We start from the raw sequence: 17,782 nt of genomic DNA on the forward strand, positions 1-17,782 counted from the left end.
TACTCACACTACATTCATCCAGTGTTTCATAATAAGAGCAGTTAGCAACTTCCAACAAAATGTAAGCATAATTTCAAACCCTTTCTAGACTTTTTCTCACTTACCTGGTTAATGTGAAACATTTGTTACGTAACTCACTTGTAAAGTAATCAGTAGTTTGAAGCTATTTCAGACATGGGAGCTCAATTCTTTAATGAATCAGTGAGTTACTGGTTTGTTGCTAAGAGGTCAAGTATGTTTTTACAACCATTTACAGCTAGAGTGAGCTCCTGAAGTAATTACTCAAAAATAATTTTCTGAGAAAGAGCAATAAAAATTCGGACGCTGTTTTATACTTGTCAGAAACTTTACACATGTATTTATTCCAACGCATCGAGGGTAGATTAAAGTCAGTACCAACTATAATTAAATGACTGTGATACCTATTTAAAATAAGACTCAGGTTTCTTGTGAATCTTCTTTGAGAAGGATCGCTCGACTTCACTCTTCTTTCTCTTCCACTCTGAGTTTGTGCTTACTCTCTACTGACTTTGATGCTGAAGGGTCGTTAGACTAAAATATTACTTTACTACGAGGCATAGGGTAAGTGTATTTCTCACCAATCTATGATCCGACAAAGTATAAATCATTAACAGTGTTCCACCGAATCTCAGTTACATTAACAGCGCATAAATCTGTCTGGCAGTGAGAATTTTGCAATCATTTCATGTATTAGGACCCTGTTCAAACAACTTTTGACTTGTTCAAACAACTTTTGGCGTCATATTCAGTCTTAAGGTAAACTGTGTATATGTCGTGGATAGACATGAAGTGCATAAATGCAAGTCGCGAGGGATGGTGGCTCGGTCTATGGCGCCTTGTCGCGGTGCGCGCGGATCTCCCCGTCGGAGGCTCGAGTCTTCCATCGGGCATTGGCGTGTGTCGCCCTTACTGTCAGTTAGTTTTAGTTAGATTAAGTCGTGTGCAAACTTAGGGACCGATGACCTCCGTAGTTAGTTCCCGTAAGACATTACCACAAATTTCCAACATTTTTCCACAAACGCAGGGAAGCCGTAACACACGTACATATGAAACTGAATGTATACTTTGCAAACACATACGCGATGACTGGTCAGAAGCTGGTGCTGTTACGAGGTTGGAAGTAGATCCAACTTATGTATTAGATACCTTATTACTTACTTAAGGCTAAATGAAACTTTAAGATATTGTGATGTATTAATAGCCACCAACGTGTTTCTTAGTCACGTTCTAGTTACGTAGTTTCTATTTAAAAAATCGTGTACTGTCACAGTCTCTTTGCTGTTGTGCTCTGATTTCGCGCTGATAATACGCGGTATGAAAATGGCTAACGCTGCTTCCTGCTCCGTAGTGAAACACCCCTGTGGAACACAGTTAAAAAGTGTGGAACACGATTAAAAAGTGCCGAGAAATAGGTTGTTCTTAATGTTTTTCATACAGTTACAGAAAAAATTGCTTTAAAAGTTTTTCAGTGGACTGCATGAAACAGGAGAGATTCAATTACACGCTGCATTTACAGTGGAACTAATAGTGTAGTATAAACTTATACAGTTCATGGATCACTTGTTGAAGTCTTCTCTTAGCCATCTTTTCTTTTCGTTCGATTTGTAATACCTATATCTCATAATTGTAAAATTCATCGTAATTTTTTGTATGAATAATGCACGTCTTCTTGTTTCTAATTGCATATTGCACGCGAAATTCCTGTTTTCATTTCAAATAGAAATTCTTAATTATCAGTATTTTATGAAAGATTAATAAAGATTGCTTGAATTAAGATAACATAACATTTTAATTTTCTATGACACAGATGTAATCTCACACGAACCATAGTGGTAAATGTCGTAGGAACATGAGAAACAATCATTTTCACGGCATCGAGCACACCATACAAATTGCTGCATAATTACATTTGGCACTGTACCACTACAATATGAACCCTACAGCACTGATATGGAGCCAAGTTAAGTAATTTGTTGCAAGAAATAACAACATTGTTAAGCTGCCAAACGTACTGGCATTAACGTAATCTGCTTTTTCACATCTTGTTGCAGAACGCTGGCAGGTTGTGAAACGTCCCCTTAGAAAAATTGTACATGACTGTGCTTAAACTGACACACAATATTTTTTAGCGCAACGCAATCTGACTTTCAAAAATCCCTACAAAAGAATGGCCCTGACTAACATTAACCTATACGTTTCACAAATCTCTTACCTCACAAAAATCTTCGTTACACGAACTACTGCAATACAGCGAGCGCCACTACTGCCAGCTAAATAAAAGATTCAAACTACTGAAAGCACTAACTACTGATAGGCATAGTTAGCAAATGAAAGATTTTGATAGAGAACAAACAATGCAATTACCTTAATAGTGTTCAAAAGTCATAATATATATAGCAGTTCATTACATCCATTCTTACAAATGTTCTGTTTCTGACGGACACACGTCCAGATCATCCGCTCTCAAAAATCCGCCATCTCACTTCCCCATATCCACCACTGCTGGCGGCTCACCTCCAACTGCGCAACGCTACGCGGTGTTAACAGCCAACTGCCCAACGCTACAATAGCGACTATTGCAACAATGCCGACCAGCCTCAGACTGCACACAGCACAGCCAGTGATTTTCATACACGGGCGCTACGTGGCGTTACCAACATAAAAATCTAAACAGCCTACTTACATAGCCCCCATGCTTCCCACAAAAAATTTTACAAATTGTTTTGAGCAGTGGCCAATGCAGATTTGAAAAATTTTTTCATAATTACAATAACAAAGATATCCAATGCACACACTTATTGATACAATGTTGGTCAAAATCTAAAATTTTCTCACAGTCCATAAAGACAGTCCTGATCATTCATCACAATAAAATTGCAGTGTTTTTTTTTTCGAAGTCTGAGCAGTAAATGAAAATGCACACAGAAGTAGTGGATTTCCATGCAGTCTTGAACAAGTAGTGTTGTCCTTCTAACGGAAAGACAGCGCTGACTCTTGACATGCAAAAAGGGTAATGGGCCACAACAGAGCAAACCCTCAAAAGAATCAGTCAAAGTTTTGAAGAATAATGGTAGGTGGGTCAGCACAGAGCAGACCCACTGTAGTCCCGGTAGAGATTACGGTATTGGTGGGCCACCAGAGATGCAGACCCACTGCAGTCCTTGTAGAAATAATGGTATTGGTGGGCCATCAAAGATGCAGACCCACTGTAGTCCTTGTAGAAATAATGGTATTAGTGGGCCATCAAAGATGCAGACCCACTGCAGTCCTTGTAGAGATGGCCAGCAGCCATCTGTTGCGACTGTGCAGGTGCACAATCACCACTGAAGAGTCTTGCGGACAATATAGCAAGTCCATGAACCACCACTGGTGCACTCGCAAATTTTTTTTTTGAAATGTCCTTAGAACCAGCAATGCTGTTAACCAGTCCCTTGCTGAATTATTAACACACGTGCAAACACTATCAGTCCCTACTTCTCACATATTGTCCATATACTATGACCAACAAAAACGTGTGCAGTGAAATGTAACTTACAAGTTAATAATTTGATGAACTGGTGTCAATTACAATTTTATAACATAAGAATACAATAACAAAGGTACAAAATACATAATTAAAGAACATAACAATGCAGATAACATTTGTAGTAGTACAGGCTTTACAAAAGAATCGAACTAACATATGCATCAGTGTTACAGGAATTATGACACAAGTAAATACATAAAAGATCAGAATAACTTTTGAAACATCAACTTCACACATGAGTATTAAAACAAAACAGAATAAATAATGTTTAAACATCTTTACAAAGAAAATAACATATTATAAATGCAAATTATATTTGAGGATAATAGTATTCCTCATCATAGTGAATGTAGCTGAGTATTGGAAAAATTCTACAACATAAATCTTATTAGCTAAACACATAAGGACAGGAAGAACACAAATACACAAGGGTACACAAAAACATAGTGGGATAACACAAAAGGAAAGGACAGGGTTCGTTTTCAGTGTGACATTTGGTACTGCTGTCCAACCCAAAACTTCATTCCATAGATCTTTCCTCTTATTTCAACATTTGTTTCCACAAAAAAAAAAAAAAATCCAAACCAAGCCTGCTTTCTGTATTTATATGTTAACCTATATCTTACCGCATTATATTTTTTCCATTATCTTACCTCATCATTTATTTCCAAGGAAATCCTACCTAAACCTGTTGTCCCTAAACCCTACTTTTTTGTTCATATCCTCTTTCAAAATACTTTTTTGGCTGAACCATTTTCTTATAGCTTCTCAATGCATTTCTTCCAAGTCATCACAACTCGCTCTCTTATATAGCCTACCCCATCTTAAGCCAACTTAAATCTACTGAGCTCAGAAATATATACTAAGGGACGAGGCAATGCAGCAGCACAAAACAATTAACACAAACAGCAATGATAAAAAAATGGAAATTGGCAAAGCAAGCAGCAATAAATATAAATTAGCAGAACAAATGCAACATTACAACTAATATGAGCCAATGTGCAGCAACAAGAAAAATAAATCAGTAGTAAAACTGGCTTAACAGAGTAATACAAAGTGAAATTCAATAGCACTATGCTTGGCACACAGCAGCAGCAAATGCAATAACTTATACCTAAACATGACAAAGCTCAAGCAGAAAAAATAGTACACTAAAGACAACAATGCAGATAATGTCTATGTAATTAAAGTGGTGCACCACAAAAACTAATTCTACAAAAAATTACCAAGTACTTGAAAAGAAAATTATAAATGCAGTTACTGTTATTAGTCCCTTCTTATTGTTCTTTCCATTCCAAGAGCTCCTTTTTCGAAGAATGTGGATCATAAAATAATTATTTAATAGATATGTTGACAGAATGTGTTCACATTAGCAAAAGCATTTAAGTTTATTTTATAAAACCAATGCTGCAACACAGCTGGAAAACAGATTTCAAATGAAATAAGCAACTATGTACAAAGTACAGACAAAATACAGTTTCATAAGTGTGAAGTTATCCATCTGTGTAATTGCGTAAACATCTGTTACTGACATAGTAAAAAAAATGTTTCTCTCTCTCAGTTAAATGATCAGATAGCTGTGTAATTCTGTGTTAGAGGCATATGGTACCGATGTGTAAAGTTGTATAAACAAATAACATATTAGCTAGGGCTCCTTGTGCTTGCCAAACACATGGGACACAAAGTAGGCGTGTACCCCCTGAGGATTAATGTAATTATACCCTCAGGTATTACAGATTACATAAATGGAATGAAATGTATCATGGAAAACTTTCATTGTAATTCAAAAATCTTTAAAAATAGATGTTTTAAGTACAAAATTAATCACTCAAATGCGTGTCCTGTAGCGCTAAATGTGCGTCTTGCTGTAAGATAATTCTGTGGAACTGTCATAGTTATCATCCTCTGTAAGGAAAGTTCTGCTGAAGTCAGTGTACTCACCTCCTCATAAACAAAAGTGAAATGCTTTGCGTATAGATATCTTAGTTATTACGCTTATTGCCACGATGAAGAAAGTACTGTGCTGTAACGTATTATTGTGCTACGGAAAAGGCTGTCTCATTGTAGCTATACCACAAAAGTTACTACTAAAATATGTTTTACTTTCCAGAATAATTCAGAAAAACTGTGCAGATGTAAAACAAATACAGCGCAAAAGCAATAATATAAATTGTGCCACTCATTAGTAGTGTCGCTATATAATCGTGTATCTGTCAAATAAACTAACCACTGTGTCATCTGATATCTCTCAGAAAGTACTTTAAATCCAGAATGTATTTTCGAGTAACCGAAAATGTTGCATTAAAATCTCATTAGCAGTACCGGTACATGTTCTAAGTATGTGAGCCTTATGGTTGTTACATAATCGTGCAACTAACAAGCAAGAATGTACACACACAATAACACTGTGTCGTCTGTTCACTATAACAATGCATTCGTAATTTCTGTTTAAATAAGTTCTCTTGGTTCTTGACTGGATGTTTAACTTCAAACATTGCTGCATGTTAACAGTTTCCAAGTCTGGCAAAGCATACTAGTAACGTGAAGTGATAAGTTGTATGGCAAAGACAAAGTTAAAAAGAAGATTATCTCTCAATAAACGGTTTTACATGCGAAATGTGGTGTAACACTTTACTCTTCCTAGTACGCAGAATTTCAACTTTAATGCAATTATCATGCGGTATACGTCGGTAAGGAATGCTAAAATTTTTCTCAAGGTCAGCGTCTATGTTATTTTTCGCTGCGCGAGCCGGCGCACGTGGCTGCCTGCGGTTCAAGTCATTGTTCGTCTCTTTGTTGGCGCTCGTCGTTATTGGGATTTAGAGGTCTAACTTCTACAAATTCACCTTGTCGAGAGGGCCCTGCACTGTTTGAATCCTGCCAGTTCTGATGAAATTCAGGTCTGTCGTTATGTCGATATCTTACATAGTTTCTTTTTTGTCGGTCATGATGTGGAGAATTTCTCCCGGAATCGTAACTGCACGGTGGACTGTTGCGTCTGAAGTTATTCTGTATCCCGTGATAATAATAGTTCTGGTGGCCATATTGTCTGTTTCTATGATTGTCTCTGTCACATTCATTACTACGGAACTGCGATCTTTCTCTGTAACTATTATTCTGCCAACAGTTGTCATACGGGTGCTGTCTGTTTTATTCACGATTTGCGTTGTAAGAATAGCCTTGTCGTGTCCAGTTATTATTTCTTTCATCGCGGAATTGTAACGGATGTGACCTTGTAACCTCCCCCTCACTTATCGACCTTAATGACAGTAAAAATTAAACCACGTGTACCTAATGGAAATTTGGGAAAACCAATCGTCACCGAAGTTAATCTGTCGGTAAAGATGGAGGAAAGGGTTACATCTAAATGAAAGGAAAAATGCAAATGAAATTGGTGGGAATTAATTTTGAGAAAAGGGGAAAATTAATAAAGAATGTGCAGTCGTCACGTTAACAATTAATTGGCGTTAATCAGATATCTGAGATTTGGGGAAAATTACGGTCACCAGTCCTATGGACAACTACTATAATAACTGAAAAAGAAAGGTTATTGCACAAAAAATTAGCACTAAAAGCGTGGCAACTGAAGGTTGACACGTGTTGTGTGAAAACTGAAAGTTTGTCAGAAGTAATAAATTTCGCTACACTCTGACTTAATTTAGCAAAAGGATTAATAAAACCTGAGAATTGAAAGTTAATTTAGTGACTGAAATTAATAGTGAGATTTGTTTCTGAAGCACTACGAAATTCAGTAAAATAAGGTTAGTCTTGGGCCACCTCAACAATCATTTCAAAAGCTATTTGAATCTACACAATTTAGAAATAAGAGATATAACTTAGCACTTGAATTAAATGATTCTGGACAATTAACAATAGTAACATTTAGTACGTACCAAGCTGAGCTGCAGTCACAGGTAAGCTAAAATATGCTAACAAAAGTCGCACTCATAATTTGTGCTTGTGTAATCTAAATACTGTAGCCAGCTATGAATACTTTAACTGTACTTTGAAATTAAAGCAGTGAAATGGAATAATATTACTTTAATGCTGGCGTTTGAATTTCAACGACACTCGGGTTCATTCCGGAAAAGGAAGGGACCCTAGTTGGTAATGCAACTGGGACAATGAGCAACAAAGGTTCATGCTAAGTTGCTGTATTTTTGTGATGCAACAGTTTTAAAAGCTGAGGTCTGCCATACAGTTATAAAACTTTACGTGCTTCCAGTCTTCCTTGTTGGTTGATTGAAGGTTTGAAGCTGTCGATCGAGGAGGTGGCGACAGTCACTCATTGTCGGCCGTCGCTGTTGCAGAAACTGGATGTTGGCGCGCCTCCTTCTCGACACGGTCACCAGGCGAAACGGGCTCTTGATGTGCGCCAGCTAATGCTTCCCGTCCGCGACACCGTGTCAGAAACTACACTCCTGGAAATGGAAAAAAGAACACATTGACACCGGTGTGTCAGACCCACCATACTTGCTCCGGACACTGCGAGAGGGCTGTACAAGCAATGATCACACGCACGGCACAGCGGACACACCAGGAACCGCGGTGTTGGCCGTCGAATGGCGCTAGCTGCGCAGCATTTGTGCACCGCCGCCGTCAGTGTCAGCCAGTTTGCCGTGGCATACGGAGCTCCATCGCAGTCTTTAACACTGGTAGCATGCCGCGACAGCGTGGACGTGAACCGTATGTGCAGTTGACGGACTTTGAGCGAGGGCGTATAGTGGGCATGCGGGAGGCCGGGTGGACGTACCGCCGAATTGCTCAACACGTGGGGCGTGAGGTCTCCACAGTACATCGATGTTGTCGCCAGTGGTCGGCGGAAGGTGCACGTGCCCGTCGACCTGGGACCGGACCGCAGCGACGCACGGATGCACGCCAAGACCGTAGGATCCTACGCAGTGCCGTAGGGGACCGCACCGCCACTTCCCAGCAAATTAGGGACACTGTTGCTCCTGGGGTATCGGCGAGGACCATTCGCAACCGTCTCCATGAAGCTGGGCTACGGTCCCGCACACCGTTAGGCCGTCTTCCGCTCACGCCCCAACATCGTGCAGCCCGCCTCCAGTGGTGTCGCGACAGGCGTGAATGGAGGGACGAATGGAGACGTGTCGTCTTCAGCGATGAGAGTCACTTCTGCCTTGGTGCCAATGATGGTCGTATGCGTGTTTGGCGCCGTGCAGGTGAGCGCCACAATCAGGACTGCATACGACCGAGGCACACAGGGCCAACACCCGGTATCATGGTGTGGGGAGCGATCTCCTACACTGGCCGTACACCACTGGTGATCGTCGTGGGGACACTGAATAGTGCACGGTACATCCAAACCGTCATCGAACCCATCGTTCTACCATTCCTAGACCGGCAAGGGAACTTGCTGTTCCAACAGGACAATGCACGTCCGCATGTATCCCGTGCCACCCAACGTGCTCTAGAAGGTGTAAGTCAACTACCCTGGCCAGCAAGATCTCCGGATCTGTCCCCCATTGAGCATGTTTGGGACTGGTTGAAGCGTCGTCTCACGCGGTCTGCACGTCCAGCACGAACGCTGGTCCAACTGAGGCGCCAGGTGGAAATGGCATGGCAAGCCGTTCCACAGGACTACATCCAGCATCTCTACGATCAGTGTGATCATGTGATGTATCTGACCCCAGGAATGTGCCAATAAAGTTTCCCCTTCCTGGGACAATGAATTCACGGTGTTCTTATTTCAATTTCCAGGAGTGTATCATAGCAAATCGAGTGCTGCCAAACTCCGAAAGCGCGGCAACTCGCGGGAGCGTCACACAACACACCTGCTCCACTGCCCTACCCTAGCCAGACTCCCCTCTGCCCGCACTCCACGCGACGGAGTTAACACTACCAAAGATGCTAAACACTTTGGTTCTCCACACGGCCTATCGATGTATTCGTTCGATAGCATAGTTTTCCCTAGGCCAGACCCAGCGTATAAATACAAATAATATTCACAAAACCAATTATACATCGACATAAATGCATATATATACAAATAGTAAAATAATTACAATATACAAAGACACAGAAATGTTATATCTTCAGGTAACAAAATAAGGAAAAAAGTTTGCAGTGCAATAGATGGAAATAGGAGGATATGCATTTCCGGCGTTACACGTGCCCCACATTGTCTGAGGATGTTTTGTAACCTAAACAGACTCAGAAAATGTCCCAAAAAGGAAAAAAAAACAGCGGAAATGCATATGCTCAAAACATCAAGAAAATTTAGCATTAGGCTAATTAACCATGAACCAATTTTTAGACCATAATAATTGAGTGAAGACACTCTTAATCTTATTCCGCTCAGTCATCATACACAAAAGAAAACAGTTTGACAACATATTAAAATTCATAGAAAACTTGGAAAAAGGTTTAGCTATCCAAAAATTCAAAATGGAATACCTGACGGCTTACCAGAGAGGACATTATCATCGTTGATAAAGAACGTCCGTCCTCAGAGACCAAAAACAGGAAAAGTCAACGTAATATTGGTAAACTGCAGGAGTATCCAGGGCAAGGTTCCTGAATTAGTATCTCTTATTGAAGGAAATAGTGCGCATATAGTATTAGGAACGGAAAGTTGGTTAAAACCGGAAGTGAACAGTAACGAAATCCTAGACACAGAATGGAATATATACCGCAAGGATAGGATAAACGCCAATGGTGGAGGAGTATTTATAGCAGTAAAGAATTCAATAATATCCAGTGAAGTTATTAGCGAATGCGAATGTGAAATAATCTGGGTTAAGTTAAGTATCAAAGGTGGGTCAGATATGATAGTCGGATGCTTCTATAGACCACCTGCATCAGCAACCGTAGTAGTTGAGCGCCTCAGAGAGAACCTGCAGAACGTCGTGAAGAAGTTTCGTGATCATACTATTGTAATAGGGGGAGACTTCAATCTACCAGGTATAGAATGGGATAGTCACACAATCAGAACTGGAGCCAGGGACAGAGACTCTTGTGACATTATCCTGACTGCCTTGTCCGAGAATTACTTCGAGCAGATAGTTAGAGAACCAACTCGTGAAGCTAACGTTTTAGACCTCATAGCAACAAATAGACCGGAACTTTTCGACTCCGTGAATGTAGAAGAGGGTATCAGTGATCATAAGTCAGTGGTTGCATCAATGACTGCAAGTGTAATAAGAAATGCCAAGAAAGGAAGGAAAATATATTTGCTTAACAAGAGTGATAGGGCACAAATCGCAGAATATCTGAGTGACCACCATCAAACGTTCATTTCTGAGGAAGAGGATGTGGAACAAAAATGGAAAAAATTCAGAAACATCGTCCAGTACGCCTTAGATAAGTTCGTACCGACTAAGGTCCAAAGCGAGGGGAAAGATCCACCGTGGTATAACAATCATGTACGAAAGGTACTACGGAAACAAAGAAAGCTTCATCATAGGTTTAAGAGTAGTCGAATCATAGCTGATAAGGAAAAGCTGAACGAAGCGAAAAAGAGCGTAAAGAGAGCAATGAGAGAAGCATTCAACGAATTCGAACATAAAACATTGGCAAACAATCTAAACAAGAACCCTAAAAAGTTTTGGTCATATGTAAAATCGGTAAGCGGATCTAAATCCCCTATTCAGTCACTCGTTGACCACGATGGCACCGAAACAGAGGACGACCGAAGAAAGGCAGAAATACTGAATTCAGTGTTCCGAAACTGTTTCACTGCGGAAAATCGTAACACGGTCCCTGACTTCAGCCGTCGCACGGACGCCAAAATGGAAAATATTGAAATAAACGATATCGGAATTGAAAAACAACTGCTATCACTTAGTAGCGGAAAAGCATCCGGACCAGACGAGATACCCTTAAGATTCTACAGTGATTATGCTAAAGAACTTGCCCCCTTTCTATCAGCAATTTATCGTAGATCGCTGGAAGAACGTAAAGTACCTAGTGACTGGAAGAAAGCGCAGGTCGTTCCCATTTTCAAGAAGGGTCATAAATCAGATGCGAATAATTATAGGCCTATTTCGCTTACGTCAATCTGTTGTAGAATAATGGAACATGTTTTGTGTTCTCGTATTATGACGTTCTTAGATAATACAAATCTCCTTCATCATAACCAACATGGATTCCGCAAACAGAGATCATGTGAAACTCAGCTCGCCCTATTTGCCCAAGAAATTCACAGTGCCGTAGACACTGGCGAGCAGATTGATGCCGTATTCCTGGACTTCAGGAAGGCATTTGATACGGTTCCGCACTTACGTTTAGTGAAAAAAATCGAGCTTACGGAATATCGGACCAGGTTTGTGATTGGATTCAGGATTTCCTAGAAGAAAGAACACAACATGTCATTCTTAACGGTTCAAAATCTGCAGATGTAGAGGTAATTTCGGGAGTACCGCAGGGAAGCGTGATAGGACCTTTATTGTTTACAATATACATAAATGACTTAGTTGACAACATCGGTAGCTCCGTGAGGCTATTTGCAGATGACACGGTTGTCTACAAGAAAGTAGCAACATCAAAAGACTCGTACGTGCTCCAGGAGGACCTGCAGAGGATTAATGCATGGTGCGACAGCTGGCAGCTTTCCCTAAACGTAGATAAATGTAATATAATGCGCATACATAGGGACAGAAATCCATTCCAGTACGATTATGCCATAGGTGGTAAATCATTGGAAGCGGTAACGACCGTAAAATACTTAGGAGTTACTATCCGGAGCGATCTGAAGTGGAATGATCACATAAAACAAATAGTGGGAAAAGCAGGCGCCAGGTTGAGATTCATAGGAAGAATTCTGAGAAAATGTGACTCATCGACGAAAGAAGTAGCTTACAAAACGCTTGTTCGTCCGATTCTTGAGTATTGCTCATCAGTATGGGACCCTTACCAGGTTGGATTAATAGAAGAGATAGACATGATCCAGCGAAAAGCAGCGCGATTCGTCATGGGAACATTTAGTCAGCGCGAGAGCGTTACGGAGATGCTGAACAAGCTCCAGTGGCGGACACTTCAAGAAAGGCGTTACGCAATACGGAGAGGTTTATTATCGAAATTACGAGAGAGCACATTCCGGGAAGAGATGGGCAACATATTACTACCGCCCACATATATCTCGCGTAATGATCACAACGAAAAGATCCGAGAAATTAGAGCAAATACGGAGACTTACAAGCAGTCGTTCTTCCCACGCACAATTCGTGAATGGAACAGGGAAGGGGGGATCAGATAGTGGTACAATAAGTACCCTCCGCCACACACCGTAAGGTGGGTCGCGGAGTATAATTTACAAAATTAATCAGAGTACATGGTCATAAAAAACAGGTATACCAAAATACGCAAATTAATAATTAATTACATAGAATGCACATTTTTATATAATCTTTTGATAATTAATATTCTTGTCATGAGAGTCCACTTAACGCTAAACAAGAAAATAATACACAGCAGATCGAAAAAAATATAAATATTGACAGCAGAATTCTTTCACATCAGCTGTCCGGGAAGAAAACCAACTCCGCTTTCCGTACTCGCAAGTACAAAGAATGCCGAGAGCGGTACAATAGCCGACAGCGGCTCCGCCTCGCCAGTATTGTTGCGCCCGCCTGTGCGGCATGCTTGATCTCACTCGCCTGTGTAACGGCATTTCCAGAACGTCCGTTTCACTGAATTCTTTCGGAAAAACTCACTCCCGAGTAATCTCAAGGAGTCCATTAACACTATCACAATGGATAACTCAACACTGTCCATCATCACACGCATGTACTATCCTGAAACTTAAAACAGCGTCTAAGTACATAGGCAATGACTAGTAAATCACATATTTATGAAGTCTTAAAGCTAGTTCAAAATTATAATTACACTCCTTAATCTACTGTGACTCAGCTGAAAACTTAAACTAGCAGCTTGGATTTTTCAATTGATTATTAATCAATTCCTCTTAAATCATTTAGTCACAATTAATTACTTATTAATTACAACACCTTTAATGTCCTCTTGGTCAGGCAAAAGCATGGCAATCTAGCAAACCTTAAATCTTACACTCTATATTTACATACTGTACAAATTACCCATTGTGTGGTATTAATCGATCTTAGGTAGGTACAATTTCAAGTCTACAATGTTCCGTATACCTAATAGTTTTCCAGAGCTTGGATACTCTAAGCAATACGCATTTATGTGAGGTATACCAATGACTTTATATGATCCGTTATAAACAAACTTAAATTTAGAGATTTCATTGTCTGTCTCGCTCGATTTCTCATGAGCTTTTTTACAAGTACTAAGTCTCTGATTGCGAACTTAGCAAAACGCGCTTGAGCGTCATGACGACGTATGCGAGCATCGGCTTTTAGCTTCATTATTTCTCGCAAACGATCTTTTTTCACACCAATACTAATGTCAATCCGTGGAGGGAAATTGATTATCTCTTCCACTAAACTTCAAATTCTGCTACATATTTGCCCCATGCTCTATGGTTGTGATGGCAATAGGTACGGCAAAGTCGGCCTCGGCTTTGTTCGTGTGTTACGTTTGACACACCGTCTACTGCCTAGTCAAAACTAACTACTATTGTTTTATTTTGTGACGTACATGTCAAAGTTTTGCTTTCGCAATTAGTTACTGCACGGTACTTTAGTAGCCAATCTAACCCGATAATTACTTCCGTAGTTAAGTCTGGCACGACGAGAAACTCTTGTTCAAATCGTGCCCCACATATCTCGAAGTTGACAAAAGTCTGTTTTGTGACTGGTTTACTGGCCTTCCCAGTAGCACCGATAATTTTCACTCCTGTTACTGGAATAACTACGATGCCAGGTCTGTCTTTCAGTAACTCAAATATTTTCCCAGATACAGCACTCAATTCTGCACCGGTGTCAATCAACACGTTTAGTTGTAGGCCGTGCATATTAACAGACACTACTATCTGTCTACACTTGTCCTCGACTGTTTCATTATTTTCACACAGTAAATCCTCGTCTATATCCAGGACATTCCAGAAAAAACCATCCGGCTTTGATCCTAAATCCGGTTTATCTGGCGGCTTTTTCAGCCTCTGTTCACACGCAGTTTTAATTTCAACACGTTTGTCCCGAGGCTTAGACTTTAGCTTCGCCTCCAATACCGAAACCTTTTCCTGTAACTCGTCAACTAGTGAGTGTTGCTTTGCTATCAATTCACTAATTGTCACCTTTGTTGATTCCTCTTTGGCCAGATTGATCTCATCTGCCAATCTACCTGGAGGAATGTGCCCAGGAGCATCTGAAATTACTTCCTCTGGATCTGCGCAACCCACACTGCTACCGTCTAACCGCATAACGTCAGCTCTAACCTCATACACGCTGTAATCTACGTGCTTTTCTACCAGTCGTTTCCGGCTATCACCAAAATTTTCGTAATCTTTCTCCTTAATACTCTCGCAATGTTTAAACTGGATGTTCGCGTCGGATGGGTCGGCTACTTCTACCACTACAACTTTCGGTAAAGTCTGCCGGTTAGGGCCAGAACTTTCCGTTACTACTTCAACATTCAACTCCTGCGGGACGAAACACGACGCATCTTGCTCGTGCTCCCCCTTAACATCAACTATTTCTAGTAAAGTCTGCCGGTTAGGGCCAGAACTTTCTATCACTTCACAAACACCACCTTCCTGCGGGACGAGACGCGGCAAATCCAGCCCGCGCTCCCCACAAACACTTCTCCCGTACAGGCCCCTATAATCTCTTAGTTCGTCGTATAAGCGACCGAACTGCCTTAACCAGACCTCATCCCTCTCTGCATCCCCTCGCTCAATGACGGACGTTTTATCCGACATCTGATCTTCTCTCAACACTTGCGAATTATTCTTAAACTCAATCTCCAGTTCCGCAGTGGGTATTACAGCTGCCACTTTATAATCGATTTCCGGAACACTACTTAAATTGTTCTCACTGACAGTGAATGTTTTTTCTACTGCCGTGTATACAGCTGATCTACTACTTGTGGGCGCACTCCTTTCTCCTAACACTGGCACACTATCCCGCCGTTGATTATTCCATACGGAATTTTCATAACGACGACACCTGGGTTTTCTCCTGTTATTGGGCCGCCAAAATTTCTCCACGCCCGGTCGGCCCCTCACCGGCGCGGCTAATGGTTTCCCTGTCTCGTCCCAGCAGATCTACTCCCCGGATGCTGCTGAGGCGGCTTATCACACCCTCTGACGTTATTACTATTCTGTGAAGCCCGTATCACGTTAGTATGATACTGGTTTCCGTCATTCCTGTTATTATTTGCATTGTACCGATTGTTATTACGGTGCGAACCATTATTGTTATTGCTGCCATGGTTGCGGTATGCGTTATTCCCATGGTTATCGTTGTTTTGGTTGTTGTGGAACCCGTTGTTGTTATCACGGCCTCTACCACTTTCGCGATTATTGCGCCAATTGTCCTCGTCCTCAACTCTTTCCAGGAAATCATTGATTGTCTTGGAATTGCTTCCTACGCATCGTTTTGTATCATCTGGAAGCTTCTTGTAGAGTTCCCAGACTATTTCGGATTCCGTGCGGCGATCACGCAAATATTCCAACTTGCGGATCCAGCCCTCACAAAACTCCTTCATCGAGCCACGCGAATTCGCATCGAAAGGCCTCGATACGACAAATTCGCGCCAGACAATTTGTTGGTTTTGCTCTGACCAGTATTTAGCCAGAAACCAATTTTTAAACTCGCCAAAAGCCAGGTTCGTAATGTTGGGGTTTAAGCCCCAACGCTTGGCATCACCAGCCAACACGTCAATAACCGCATTAATTTTTCTCTCATTAATCCATGATCTGGGTAAAACTCTTTCACAATTTTTAATGAAATCCGTCGCGTGTATACCGCCTTTTTCCAAGGGGTCGAACCGCTCCTCTTTCGTCAACAATTCCGAACTATGTGCACAGATTGGCACATAGCTCTGTTTTTCGTCAAGTTTCTTTTCTAATTCCGGCACTCTCGTAATTACTTGGCAAGTGGTTGTCGCAAGCGTTTCCACTTCCCTCTTTTTCTCTTCGCAGGTATTAGCCTGCTTCCTCACTTTAATATCTACTTCGGACACTAAAGCCATTAAAGTTTCCACCTTCTGTTGATCCTCTTTTTTCACTAATTGAATTTGTTCCGTCACCTTATTCTCGATGATTGGAGCAACTGCTTCTCCTACACTTTTCTCGATTCTGCTAATTTCGGAATAAAAACGAGTATTTATGCTTGCAATTTCCGCCTGAACGCCTATCATTTCCTGTTTAAGATTACCGATTTCGGCATTAATCACAACAATATCTTCTTTGATTTAATCAACTTTTGTGTTAACAACTCCAACATTGTTGTTAACAACATTAATAGCTCTGATTGTCTAGCTTCCGTTCAGACTGAGCTTCTTGCTTGGCAGACTGAGCTTCTTGCTTGGCAGCCTGAGCTTTAATTTCTGCCGATTGACTCTTGATTTCATTAATCAAAACACTCAATAAATCAGTTAAATTCCCGGAAACTACCGGTTTTACTTCGGTAGCGGCTTCCTCTTCAATTGTCCCCCCGTATTCGTCATAAAGGGGTTCAGATTTGATTTTCACTTCCGATTCCGAAACATTTTCTGAAGTTTGGAATCCCATTTCTGCTCTTTGTTGCGTTTCGGCGGTCGCGTCTTTCATGGTATCCGCCTGCCCCTGAACAATGGGTACCGCGGTGCGCGTTTCCCACTGGTCGACCGATTGTTCCGTATCCAAGTCTACCAAATTTTGGTAATTGTTGCCTTCACTCATTTTAATAATTTTCAATATAAATGACAAATCTCAAATCTAATTAGGATTCCTCCCACTACTTATTCTCGCTAGCGTAACGGCCTGTTCGTAACCAGTACTTTGTTACGAGATTTGCACAATGCAAAATTCGTGTCCAGAACAAATTCAGATTTGAAGATTGTCCTGTCACCAGGTCGCCACGTGTAACCTCCTCCTCACTTATCGGCCTTACTGACAGAAAAAATTAAATCGTGTGTACCTAATGGAAATTTGGGAAAACCAATCGTCACCGAAGTTAATCTGTCGGTAAAGATGGAGGAAAGGGTTACATCTAAACGAAAGGAAAAATGCAAATGAAATTGGTGGGAATTAATTTTGAGAAAAGGGGAAAATTAATAAAGAAAGTAAATGTGCGGTCGTCACGTTAACAATTAATTGGCGTTAATCAGATATTTGAGATTTGGGGACAATTACGGTCGCCAGTCCTATGG

The sequence above is a fragment of the Schistocerca serialis genome, chromosome 7 (assembly GCF_023864345.2).
Source record: "Schistocerca serialis cubense isolate TAMUIC-IGC-003099 chromosome 7, iqSchSeri2.2, whole genome shotgun sequence".
NCBI classification, from domain to species: domain Eukaryota; kingdom Metazoa; phylum Arthropoda; class Insecta; order Orthoptera; family Acrididae; genus Schistocerca; species Schistocerca serialis.